The sequence below is a fragment of the Lithobates pipiens genome, unplaced genomic scaffold, assembly GCF_037356315.1.
Source record: "Lithobates pipiens isolate NorthernLeopardFrog02 unplaced genomic scaffold, aLitPip1_a1.2 Scaffold_22, whole genome shotgun sequence".
Classification (NCBI taxonomy): domain Eukaryota; kingdom Metazoa; phylum Chordata; class Amphibia; order Anura; family Ranidae; genus Lithobates; species Lithobates pipiens.
The window spans coordinates 324,648,041-324,661,935 of NW_027507784.1; the positions used below are offsets into that span (position 1 = coordinate 324,648,041).

Consider the following 13,895-nt stretch of genomic DNA (forward strand, 5'->3'; position numbering starts at 1 on the left):
CACCCCCGGCCCTTTTATCCCAAAATGAGTCCAAAATTACCAAAATCGCACCCCCGGCCCTTTTATCCCAAAATAAGTCCAAAATGACCAAAATCACACCCCCGGCCCTTTTATCCCAAAATGGGTCTAAAATGACATAAAATTGCACCCCCGGCCCTTTTACCCTGAAATGGGTCCAAAATGACCAAAATCGCACACCCGGCCCTTTTATCCCAAAATGAGTCCAAAATGACCAAAATCGCACCCCCGGGACTTTTTTCCCAAAATGGGTCTAAAATTACATAAAATCGCACCCCCGGGCCTTTTATCCCAAAATGAGCCAAAATGACCAAAATCGCACCTCCGCCCCTTTTATCCAAAAAGGAGTCCAAAATGACATAAAATCGCACCCCCGGCCCTTTTATCCCAAAATGAGTCCAAAATGACCAAAATCGCACCCCCGGCCCTTTTATCCTGAAATGGGTCCAAAATGGCCAAAATCGCACCACCGGCCCTTTTATCCTGAAATGGGTCCAAAATGACCAAAATTGCACCCCCGGCCCTTTTATCCTGAAATGGGTCCAAAATGACCAAAATCGCACCCCTGGCCCTTTTATTCTGAAATGGGTGCAAAATGACCAAAATTGCACCCCCGGCCCTTTTATCCTGAAATGGGTCCAAAATGACCAAAGTTGCACCCCCGGCCATTTTACCCCGAAATGGGTCCAAAATGACCAAAATTGCACCCCCGGCCCTTTTATCCTGAAATGGGTCCAAAATGGCCAAAATCGCACCCCCGGCCCTTTTATCCTGAAATGGGTCCAAAATGACCAAAATTGCACCCCCGGCCCTTTTATCCTGAAATGGGTCCAAAATGACACAAAATTGCACCCCCGGCCCTTTTACCCCGAAATGGGTCCAAAATGACCAAAATTGCACCCCCGGCCCTTTTACCCGGAAATGGGTCCAAAATGACCAAAATTGCACCCCCGGCCCTTTTATCCTGAAATGGGTCCAAAATGACCAAAATTGCACCCCAGGCCCTTTTATCCTTAAATGGGTGCAAAATGACCAAAGTCGCACCCCGGCCCTTTTATCCTGGAATGGGTGCAAAATGATCAAAATCGCACCCCCGGCCCTTTTACCCCGAAATGAGTCCAAAATGACCAAAATCGCACCCCCAGCCCTTTTATCCCAAAATGGGTCCAAAATGACATAAAATCGCACCCCCGTCCCTTTTATCTCAAAATGAGTCCAAAATGACCAGAATCGCACACCCGGGACTTTTTTCCCAAAATGGTTCTAAAATGACATAAAATCGCACCCCGGCCCTTTTATCCCAAAATAAGTCCAAAATGACCAAAATTGCACCCCCGGCCCTTTTATCCCAAAATGGGACCAAAATGACATAAAATCGCACCCCCGGCACTTTTATTCCAAAATGAGTCCAAAATGACCAAAATCGCACCCCCGGCCCTTTTATGCCAAAATGGGTCCAAAATAACATAAAATCGCACCCCCGGGCCTTTTATCCCGAAATGAATCCAAAATGACCGAAATTGCACCTCCGCCCCTCTTATCCAAAAAGGAGTCCAAAATGACATAAAATCGCACCCCCGGCTCTTTTATCCCAAAATGAGTCCAAAATGACCAAAATCGCACCCCCGGCCCTTTTATCCCAAAATGGGACCAAAATGACCAAAATCGCACCCCCGGCCCTTTTATCCCAAAATGGGTCCAAAATGACCAAAATCGCACCCCCGGCCCTTTTATCCCAAAATGAGTCCACAATGACAAAAATCGCACCCAGGCCCTTTTATCCCAAAATGGGACCAAAATGACATAAAATCGCACCCCCGGCCCTTTTATCCCGAAATGGGTCTACAATGATACAAAATCGCACGCCCGGCCCTTTTATGCGAAATTGGGTCCTAAATGACCAAAATTGCACCCCCGACCCTTTTATCCCAAAATGGGTCCAAAATAACCAAAATTGCACCCCCGGCCCTTCTATCTTGAAATGGGTGCAAAATGTCACAAAATCGCACCCCCGGCCCTTTTATGCTGAAATGGGTCCAAAATGACCAAAATTGCACCCCCGGCCCTTTTACCCTGAAATGGGTCCAAAATGACCAAAATTGCACCTCCGCCCCTTTTACCCCAAAATGGGTGCAAAATGACCAAAATCGCACCCCCTGCCCTTTTATCTTGAAATGGGTGCAAAATGACACAAAATTGCACCACCGGCACTTTTATGCTGAAATGGGTCCAAAATTACCAAAATTGCACCCCCGGCCCTTTTACCCAAAATGGGTCTAAAATGACACAAAATCGCACCCCCGGGCCTTTTATCCCAAAATGAGTCCAAAATGACCAAAATCGCACCCCTGGCCCTTTTATCCAAAAATGAGTCCAAAATGTCCAAAATCGCACCCCCGGCCCTTTTATCCCAAAATGAGTCCAAAATTACCAAAATCGCACCCCCGGCCCTTTTATCCCAAAATAAGTCCAAAATGACCAAAATCACACCCCCGGCCCTTTTATCCCAAAATGGGTCTAAAATGACATAAAATTGCACCCCCGGCCCTTTTACCCTGAAATGGGTCCAAAATGACCAAAATCGCACACCCGGCCCTTTTATCCCAAAATGAGTCCAAAATGACCAAAATCGCACCCCCGGGACTTTTTTCCCAAAATGGGTCTAAAATTACATAAAATCGCACCCCCGGGCCTTTTATCCCAAAATGAGCCAAAATGACCAAAATCGCACCTCCGCCCCTTTTATCCAAAAAGGAGTCCAAAATGACATAAAATCGCACCCCCGGCCCTTTTATCCCAAAATGAGTCCAAAATGACCAAAATCGCACCCCCGGCCCTTTTATCCTGAAATGGGTCCAAAATGGCCAAAATCGCACCACCGGCCCTTTTATCCTGAAATGGGTCCAAAATGACCAAAATTGCACCCCCGGCCCTTTTATCCTGAAATGGGTCCAAAATGACCAAAATCGCACCCCTGGCCCTTTTATTCTGAAATGGGTGAAAAATGACCAAAATTGCACCCCCGGCCCTTTTATCCTGAAATGGGTCCAAAATGACCAAAATTGCACCCCCGGCCCTTTTATCCTGAAATGGGTCCAAAATGACACAAAATTGCACCCCCGGCCCTTTTACCCCGAAATGGGTCCAAAATGACCAAAATTGCACCCCCGGCCCTTTTACCCCGAAATGGGTCCAAAATGACCAAAATTGCACCCCCGGCCCTTTTATCCTGAAATGGGTCCAAAATGACCAAAATTGCACCCCCGGCCCTTTTATCCTTAAATGGGTGCAAAATGACCAAAGTCGCACCCCGGCCCTTTTATCCTGGAATGGGTGCAAAATGATCAAAATCGCACCCCCGGCCCTTTTACCCCGAAATGAGTCCAAAATGACCAAAATCGCACCCCCAGCCCTTTTATCCCAAAATGGGTCCAAAATGACATAAAATCGCACCCCCGTCCCTTTTATCTCAAAATGAGTCCAAAATGACCAGAATCGCACACCCGGGACTTTTTTCCCAAAATGGTTCTAAAATGACATAAAATCGCACCCCGGCCCTTTTATCCCAAAATAAGTCCAAAATGACCAAAATCGCACCCCCGGCCCTTTTATCCCAAAATGGGTCCAAAATGACATAAAATCGCACCCCCGGCCCTTTTATCCCAAAATGAGTCCAAAATGACCAAAATTGCACCCCCGGCCCTTTTATCCCAAAATGGGACCAAAATGACATAAAATCGCACCCCCGGCACTTTTATTCCAAAATGAGTCCAAAATGACCAAAATCGCACCCCCGGCCCTTTTATGCCAAAATGGGTCCAAAATAACATAAAATCGCACCCCCGGCCCTTTTATCCCAAAATGAGTCTAAAATGACATAAAATCGCACCCCCGAGCCTTTTATCCCGAAATGAATCCAAAATGACCAAAATCGCACCTCCGCCCTTTTATCTAAAAAGGAGTCCAAAATGACATAAAATCGCACCCCGGCTCTTTTATCCCAAAATGAGTCCAAAATGACCAAAATCACACCCCCGGCCCTTTTATCCCAAAATGGGACCAAAATGACATAAAATCGCTCCCCCGGCCCTTGTATCCCAAAATGAGCCCAAAATGACCAAAATTGCACCCCCGGCCCTTTTATCCCGAAATGGGTCTAAAATGATACAAAATCGCACGCCGGGCCCTTTTATCCCAAAATGAGTCCAAAATGACCAAAATCGCACCCCCGGCCCTTTTATCCCAAAATGGGTCTAAAATGACATAAAATCGCATCCCCGGGCCTTTTATCCCGAAATGAATCCAAAATGACCAAAATTGCACCTCCGCCCCTCTTATCCAAAAAGGAGTCCAAAATGACATAAAATCGCACCCCCGGCTCTTTTATCCCAAAATGAGTCCAAAATGACCAAAATCGCACCCCCGGCCCTTTTATCCCAAAATGGGACCAAAATGACCAAAATCGCACCCAGGCCCTTTTATCCCAAAATGGGACCAAAATGACATAAAATCGCACCCCCGGCCCTTTTATCCCGAAATGGGTCTACAATGATACAAAATCGCACGCCCGGCCCTTTTATGCGGAAATGGGTCCAAAATGACCAAAATTGCACCCCCGACCCTTTTATCCCAAAATGGGTCCAAAATAACCAAAATTGCACCCCCGGCCCTTCTATCTTGAAATGGGTGCAAAATGTCACAAAATCGCACCCCCGGCCCTTTTATGCTGAAATGGGTCCAAAATGACCAAAATTGCACCCCCGGCCCTTTTATCCTGAAATGGGTCCAAAATGACCAAAATTGCACCCCCGACCCTTTTATCCCAAAATGGGTCCAAAATAACCAAAATTGCACCCCCGGCCCTTCTATCTTGAAATGGGTGCAAAATGTCACAAAATCGCACCCCCGGCCCTTTTATGCTGAAATGGGTCCAAAATGACCAAAATTGCACCCCCGGCCCTTTTACCCTGAAATGGGTCCAAAATGACCAAAATTGCACCTCCGCCCCTTTTACCCCAAAATGGGTGCAAAATGACCAAAATCGCACCCCCTGCCCTTTTATCTTGAAATGGGTGCAAAATGACACAAAATTGCACCACCGGCACTTTTATGCTGAAATGGGTCCAAAATTACCAAAATTGCACCCCCGGCCCTTTTACCCAAAATGGGTCTAAAATGACACAAAATCGCACCCCCGGGCCTTTTATCCCAAAATGAGTCCAAAATGTCCAAAATCGCACCCCCGGCCCTTTTATCCCAAAATGAGTCCAAAATTACCAAAATCGCACCCCCGGCCCTTTTATCCCAAAATAAGTCCAAAATTACCAAAATCACACCCCCGGCCCTTTTATCCCAAAATGGGTCTAAAATGACATAAAATTGCACCCCCGGCCCTTTTACCCTGAAATGGGTCCAAAATGACCAAAATCGCACACCCGGCCCTTTTATCCCAAAATGAGTCCAAAATGACCAAAATCGCACCCCCGGGACTTTTTTCCCAAAATGGGTCTAAAATTACATAAAATCGCACCCCCGGGCCTTTTATCCCAAAATGAGCCAAAATGACCAAAATCGCACCTCCGCCCCTTTTATCCAAAAAGGAGTCCAAAATGACATAAAATCGCACCCCCGGCCCTTTTATCCCAAAATGAGTCCAAAATGAGCAAAATCGCACCCCCGGCCCTTTTATCCCAAAATGGGTCCAAAATTACATAAAATCGCACCCCCGGCCCTTTTATCCCAAAATTAGTCCAAAATGACCAAAATCGCACCCCCGGCCCTTTTATCCCAAAATGGGTCTAAAATAACATAAAATCGCACCCCCGGCCCTTTTATCCCAAAATGACCAAAATCGCACCCCCGGGACTTTTATCCCGAAATGAGTCCAAAATGACCAAAATCGCACCCTGGCCCTTTTATGCCAAAATGGGTCCAAAATAACATAAAATCGCACCCCCGGCTCTTTTACCCCAAAATGGGTCCAAAATGACCAAAATTGCACCCCCAGCCTTTTTATCCCAAAATGCGTGCAAAATGACCAAAATTGCCCTTTTATCGTGAAATGGGTCCAAATTGACCAAAATCGCACCCGGGCCCTTTTACCCCAAAATGGGTCCAAAATGATCAAAATTGCACCCCCGGCCCTTTTATCCCAAAATTGGTCCAAAATGACCAAAATCGCACCCCGGCCCTTTTATCGTGAATTGGGTCCAAAATGACACAAAATTGCATCCCCGGCCCTTTTCCCCCAAAATGGGTCCAAAATTACCAAAATTGCACTCCCAGCCCTTTTATCCTGAAATGGGTCCAAAATGACCAAAATTGCACTCCCGGCCCTTTAATCCCAAAATGGGTGCAAAATGACCAAAATCGCACTCCCGGCACTTTTTTCCTTAAATGGGTCCAAAATGACACAAAATTGCACCCCCGGCCCTTTTATCCCAAAATGTGCTGTGCTGAGTTGCCAGGTCTGTACACCTACTGTGTGCCCATTATGAGGGGTTCCCACCATCCCTGTGCTGAGTTCCCGGGTCTCAGTGTACACCCGCTGTGCACATTATGAGGGGTTCCCACCATCCCTGTGCTGAGTTCCCGGGTCTCAGTGTACACCCGCTGTGCACATTATGAGGGGTTCCCACCATCCCTGTGCTGTGATGACTTCCTGGGTTTTTAACCTTTAGTTTTGTTAACTTTTCATAAAAAATAATGAAAGTTTGTTAACAAAACTAAAGGTTAAAAACCCAGGAAGTCATCACAGCTCAGGGATGGTGGTAACCCCTCATAATGGGCACACAGTAGGTATACAGACCCGGGAACTCAGCACAGGGATGGTGGAAACCCCTCATAATGATAAATTCAGCATAACAAACTTTCATTATTTTTACGAAAAGTTATGCTGAATTTATCATTATGAGGGGTTTCCACCAGTGGCGTAACTAGAACCTTCAGGGCCCCGATGCAGGAAACCATGGTGGGCCCCCCGACCTCCGGACAGGGCTCTTTTCTCCGAGCCCGATGGTGGAACACAAGGGCCCAGTCCCAAGTGGGTGGCTGCATATAAAGGAACCGATTTAAAAAACATCAATTACAGCCACTGTGCCCATCAAACGCCACCACTGTACCATCTAATGCCACCACTGTACCATCAAATGTCACTACTGTGCCCATCAAACTCTGCCACTGGGCCCATCAAATGCCACCTCTGTGCCCATCAAATGCCACCGCTGTGCCCATCAAATGCCACCGCTGTGCCCATCAATTGCTGCCAGTGTACCCATCAAATGCTGCCACTGTGCCCATCAAATGCTGCTACTGTGCACATCAAATGCTGTTGGTGTGCCCATCAAATGCTGCCACTGTGAATCCCCACCGCCCGCTCACTGTCTGCCCGCCACTTACCCTGTCTTGGTGGGGCAGCGGGTAACGGCCATGAGTGGGGTCCTCCATGCAGCTACTGCCATCCTCATCTCCCGTCCTCTCCTCCTGATGGGCGTCCAATAGCTGTGTCTATCGTTTCAGCCAATCGGGTGATGGGTAAAAGACCCGCACACCTGATTGGTGGAGAGGCCGTTCAGTGTTAGGAAAGTGAATATTAATTCACTTTTCTAACACACCTGGGTAGACTGTAAGCGTCAAGCATGGTGCTCGCAGTTCACCTATTTTGAAGACTATTATAGCCCATGGCTCTAATCAGGTGCTGCAAAAACACCCCCCGCCGCTGTAATTCAGGCACCCGGCACCCCAAAAGGGACCAGACACCTAAATATGGGGGTGGCAGCGGTGGCCATGGATAGATTCATGCTATGCTATGCATGAGTCTATCCTTTGGTCATAGAGGGGGTGGAACCTGTGCACCCTTTTGTATGCACTGCCACTGATAAACACATGCATACATACACATACATATATGAACACACACACACATACATACATGCTTGCTCTCACACACACACACACACACATACAAGCATGCTCACACGCACACATACAAGCATGCTCACACACACAAACATACATTAATGCTCACACACACATACATGCATGCTCACACACACACACATACAAGCATGCTCACACACACATACATGCATGCTCACACACACACATACATGCATGCTCACACACATACATGCATGCTCACACACACACACACACACACATACATGCATGCTCACAAACATACAATCATGCTCACACATGCACACACAAGCATGCTCACACACACACAAGCATGCTCACACACACACACACAAGCATGCTCACACACACACACAAGCATGCTCACACACACACACAAGCATGCTCACACACACATACATGCATGCTCACACACACACATACATGCATGCTCACACACACACACACATACATGCATGCTCACACACACACACACATACAAGCATGCTCACACACACACACACGCACATACAAGCATGCTCACGCACACACAAGCATGCTCACACACACACGCACATACAAGCATGCTCACACACGCACACACACACACAAGCATGCTCACACACATGCACATACAAGCATGCTCACACACACATACAAGCATGCTCACACACACATACATACAAGCATGCTCACACACACATACATACAAGCATGTTCACACACACATACATACAAGCATGTTCACTCATACAAACATGCTCACACACATACAAACAGAAATACAGTAGATAGTCTTATTTAAAAAAACGGCAGACATTTACCTTCCTGGCTTTTCCTGCCGGGTACTGCACTCTAGGGGGAGACAAAGAGCACACACTGTGCTTTCACTACTAAGCCTAATGTGAGGAGCTCCTGCACAGTGCCGATTTCGGCTGATGATCGGGGAGCTCCTCTCAGCCTTCCCTCCTATCGAAGAGTGCAGGGGGCCCTTGGGCCCCCCCACAGCAAGGGGCCCGGTCGCCATGGCGATCTTGGCGACCCCTATAATTCCGCCACTGGTTTCCACCATCCCTGTGCTGAGTTCCCGGGTCTGTATACCTACTGCGTGCCCATTATGAGGGGTTCCCACCATCCCTGTGCTGAGTTCCCGGGTCTGTACACCCGCTGTGCCCATTATGAGGGGTTCCCACCATCCCTGTGCTTAGTACCCCTTTCTGAGTGTACACCCGCTGTGCCCATTATGAGGGGTTCCCACCATCCCTGTGCTGTGCTGACTTGCTTTGATTGGTGAACAAAACACCAGTCACGTTTTTGTTCATTTGGATCCGCAATTCCGAAATTTCGTATGAATTTTGTAAGCATAGAAATTCCCCATAGGGTTCCCACAATCCCTGTGCTGACTTCCTGGGGTTTTAACTTTTAGGTTCATTAACTTTTCGTAACAATTATGATTTTTTTTTATGATGAATTTATCATTATGAGGGGTTCCCACCATCCCTGTGCTGTGCTGACTTCGTGGCTTTTCGTTAATTACGAATTTTCGTTATGAATTTGGATCCGAAATTCGTAAATGAAATTTCGTATTTCATATGAAATTCGTAAGCATAGAAATTCCCATAGGTTTCCCACCATCCCTGTGCTGAGTTCCCAGGTCTGTACACCTGTTGTGTGTCCATTATGAGGGGTTCCCACCATCCCTGTGCTGAGTTCCCAGGTCTGAGTGCATACCCGCTGTACCCATTATACGGGGTTCCCACCATCCCTGTGCTGAGTTCCCGGGTCTGTACACCCGCTGTACCCATTAGAAGGGGTTCCCACCATCCCTGTGCTGAGTTCCTGGGTCTGAGTGTACACCCGCTGCACACATTATGAGGGGTGCCCACCATCCCTGTGCTGAGTTCCCGGGTCTGAGTGTACACCCGCTGCACACATTATGAGGGGTTCCCACCATCCCTGTGCTGTACTGACTTCCTGGGTATTTAACCATTTAGTTTCGTTAACAAACTTTCGTTATTTTTACGAAAAGTTATGATGAATTTATCATTATGAGGGGTTCCCACCTTCCCTGTGATGTACTGACTTCCTGGGTTTTTAACTTTTTAGGTTTGTTAACTTTTTGTTAATTACGAATTTTTGTTATGAATTTGGATCCGAAATTCTTAAACGAAATTTCATAATTCATTCGGAATTCGTATAAATAAAAGTTTGTATTTCGGATTCGTACGAATTTTCGGAAATTCGTACGAATTTTCGGAAATTCGTACGAATTTTCGGAAATTCGTACAAATTTTTGTTTTATGCAAAACTAATTGCACATGTCTAATATGTATCCCTGAGACTCAAGCTTGTGGCATAGCAATCTATTTTATAGGTACAAGGAAGCCCATGTTTTGTTTACCACAGCCCTTAACCACTTGCTTACTGGGCACTTAAACACCCGTCCTGCCCAGATCAATTTTCAGCTTTCGGTGCTCTCACAATTTGAATGACAATTACTCAGTCATGCAACACTGTACCCAAATGAATTTTTTGTCCTTTTTTCCCACAAATAGAGCTTTCTTTTGGTGGTATTTGATCACCTCTGGGGTTTTTATTTTTTGCGCTATAAATGAAAAAAGACCGAAAATTTTGAAAAAAAACGCATATTTCTTTGTTTCTGTGACAGAATTATGCAAATTATTAATTTTTCTTCATAAATTTTGGCCACAATTTATACTGCTACATATCTTTGGTAAAAATAACCCAAATTAGTGGATATTATTTGGTCTTTGTGAAAGTTAGAGAGTCTACAAGCTGTGGTGCGAATCGCACAAAATTGATCACATCTGATGTACTGGTTGCCTATCTCACTTCTTGTGACCCGAATAAGCCAGGAAAGTACAAATATCCCCCAAATGACCCCTTTTTGGAAAGTAGACATTCCAAGGTATTTAGTAAGAGGCATAGTGAGCTTTTTGATGTTGTCATTTTTTTCCCACAATTCTTTGCAAAATTAAGATTTTTCATTTTTTTTTTCTCCACAAAATTGTCATTGTAAGGCCGCGTACACACGGGCGGACTGTCCGCCCAACTAGGTTTGTCAAACAGTTTGACAAACAGTCCGTTCAAAATTAGCATGAACGGACTTGACCACACACGATGAACAAACAGTCCGCTGAAAACTTGCGCGATGACGTGAACAGCACGTACGACGGGACGAGAGATTCGAAGTCCAATACACTGCAATGCAACCTTCGGCGTGTAAATCCTTTCTGAGCATGCGCGAGACTTAGTTTATCGAACAAGCCTACACATGAGCGGACTGTCCGCTCAAACCAAGTTTCAGCGGACAGTCTTACGGAAATTCCGAAAAACTTTGTTCGCCAGACTGTCCGCTGAAACTGTCCGCTGAAGCCCACACACGAGCGGACTGTCCGCTGAAACACTGTTCAGCGGACAAAGTTGGGCGAACAGTCCGCCCGTGTGTACGCGGCCTAATAGGTTATTTCTCTCACGCGGCATGTGTATACCACAAATGACACCCCCCAAAAAATTCTGCTACTCCTCCTGAGTATTACAATACCACATGCGTGGGACTTTTTCACAGCCTGGCTACATAGAGAGGCCCAACATGCAGGTAGCGCCATCATGTGTTCTAGGAACATAAATTACACATCTAACTTGTTGACTATTTATTACACTTTTGAAGCACCAGGACAATGACACGTGACACTGATGACAGATGGCACTGATACGTGGCAATGATGACACTTATACGTGGCACTGATGACACGTGGCACTGATGACAGATGGCACTAATATGTGGCACTGATGACAGATGGCACTAATATGTGGCACTGATGACACGTGGCACTTATACGTGGCACTGATGACACGTGGCAATAATACGTGGCACTGAAGACACGTGGCACTAATACGTGGCACTGATGACAGATGGCACTAATACGTGGCACTAATACGTGCCACCGATGACAGATGGCACTAATACATGGCACCGATGACACGTGACACTGATGACAGATGGCACTGATAAGTGGCATTGATGACACGTGACACTGACAACAGATGGCACGTGACACTGACAGGTGGCACTGATGACAAATGGCACTGATACGTGGCACTGATGACAGATGGCACTAATACGTGGCACTGATGACAGATGGCACTATGTGGCACTGATGACACGTGGCACAGATGACAGATGGCACTTATACGTGGCACTGATGACAGATGGCACTGGGGACAAATGGCACTGACAACAGGTGGCACTGGGGGCAGGTAGCACTGGGGGCAGGTAGCACTGGGGTGGATGGCACTGGGGGCAGGTAGCACTGGGGTGGATGGCACTGGGGTGGATGGCACTGGGGCAGATGGCACTGCTGGGGAGGATGGCACTGCTGGGGGAGGATGGCACTGCTGGGGGAGGATGGCACTTTTTTTTTTTAACTCGAGGCAGAACGCCTGCCGCTGCAGCCATTCATCTCTCCCCTCTCACACTGTCTGTGAGAGGAGGGAGAGCGGCGCTGAGAGATGATCTCATATGTTTACATATGAGATCATCTCCCATTGGACACGCCGATCACGCTGTAAACGGCCGCTGTGATTGGCCGTTTACAGCAATCTGTGTTTGCCTGTCCCCGGGGGACACGGCGAACACAGAACTTCCACGATGCGCGCCCGCGGCGGCGCGCATTGCGGAACTAAACATCAGGACGTCCAGGGACGGCCACCCGGACGAACGCGCCTGCTCTACGGCTGTCATTCGGCTATAGGGCGGGCGCGAGGTGGTTAAGCCCCTCTCATGTTTGGCCACGCCCACTTTTTGCTGCAACGTGCCCCAGGTCACGATCTTCATGAAATGTCCCTCATTCAAAAGTTGGAAGGTATGCTATACAGAACTCGGTGCAACTTAATTGTATGAGTTGGTACCCCTTCACGCTTGCGCAATGCGGGAACCCTGCGAATTCCCGCATCGCACCTGACCCACAAGGCAGTTCATACTGCCATATCCAAATTGCTGGTAGTGTCAATACAATGTTAATACCACCTTCGTTTCAGTTCGCATATCACACTGCAAACTGACAGTTTGCACATGAATCGCATCACATAGGTGTGAACACCCATGCAATCCGATTCTGTTGCATACCAAAAAAATGCTCCTGTGCAAGTTTGATCTGAACGTGATGTGAATTCAGTATACTATCTGTATGGCTGAAATCGCATCGCATTTGACTTGCGCTGCGATCTCGCAGAGCACACTAATTTAAACCGCCACTTACTGCACCTGTGACAACCCCCTTTTTTTCCCAATTCTGTAAACCACGAGCTCCGGTTCACACTGATGTGATGCGGGAAAAGCACAAGATTTGCCATGTTTTCCAGCATCACATCGCACTGCATAGCAATGGCATGGTGTCCATGCGATCTGCTGTGGGTGTCAATGCTAGATTAACAACACCTGAAACAGATTGCAAAACATAGTGCGTTTGCCATAATCGCATCGCACGGGTGCATGTGAGCACCTATGCAATGCCATTCAAATTCGGAAACCAAAAGGGTTCTGCACCATTTTGGTGCGGATTCGATTTGAGCCATACATCGTATGGCTCAAATCGCACCGGACAGACATCGCATGTGATGTACACAGGCACGCTGTGCGAATCGCATGCAGTGTTTAGCATGCACCAGTGTGAACCCAGGCTCAAACAAACACCCTTTGACCTGTTTCATTGGGATAATGCAAAAACATAAACTGGGAAATAAGGGGTTAAAGTTTGGGCTGTGTCAGCTGACCTTTTAGGTTTCTAGTTCAACAGGACTTTTTTTGTTACTTTTATTTTACGTTTTACTTCCCATTCTCTGCACCTGTCCAGGAATAGTGACACATCTGGGCACTGATTGTGAAAGAAAACGTTGGTTTTTAAACCTTTCTGTAAGTTTGCGAGCTATGTCCGTTTGGTTCTGATACAAATAAAGTT

The 13,895-nt window shown here is 46.9% G+C and overlaps 1 protein-coding gene across 1 annotated transcript in view; it reads left to right on the forward strand.

The window, feature by feature from the left end:
• LOC143925745 (zona pellucida sperm-binding protein 4-like) overlaps window positions 1-13,895 on the forward strand; it is a 57,620-nt gene that overhangs the window by 32,235 nt on the left and 11,490 nt on the right. The window lies entirely within an intron of this gene.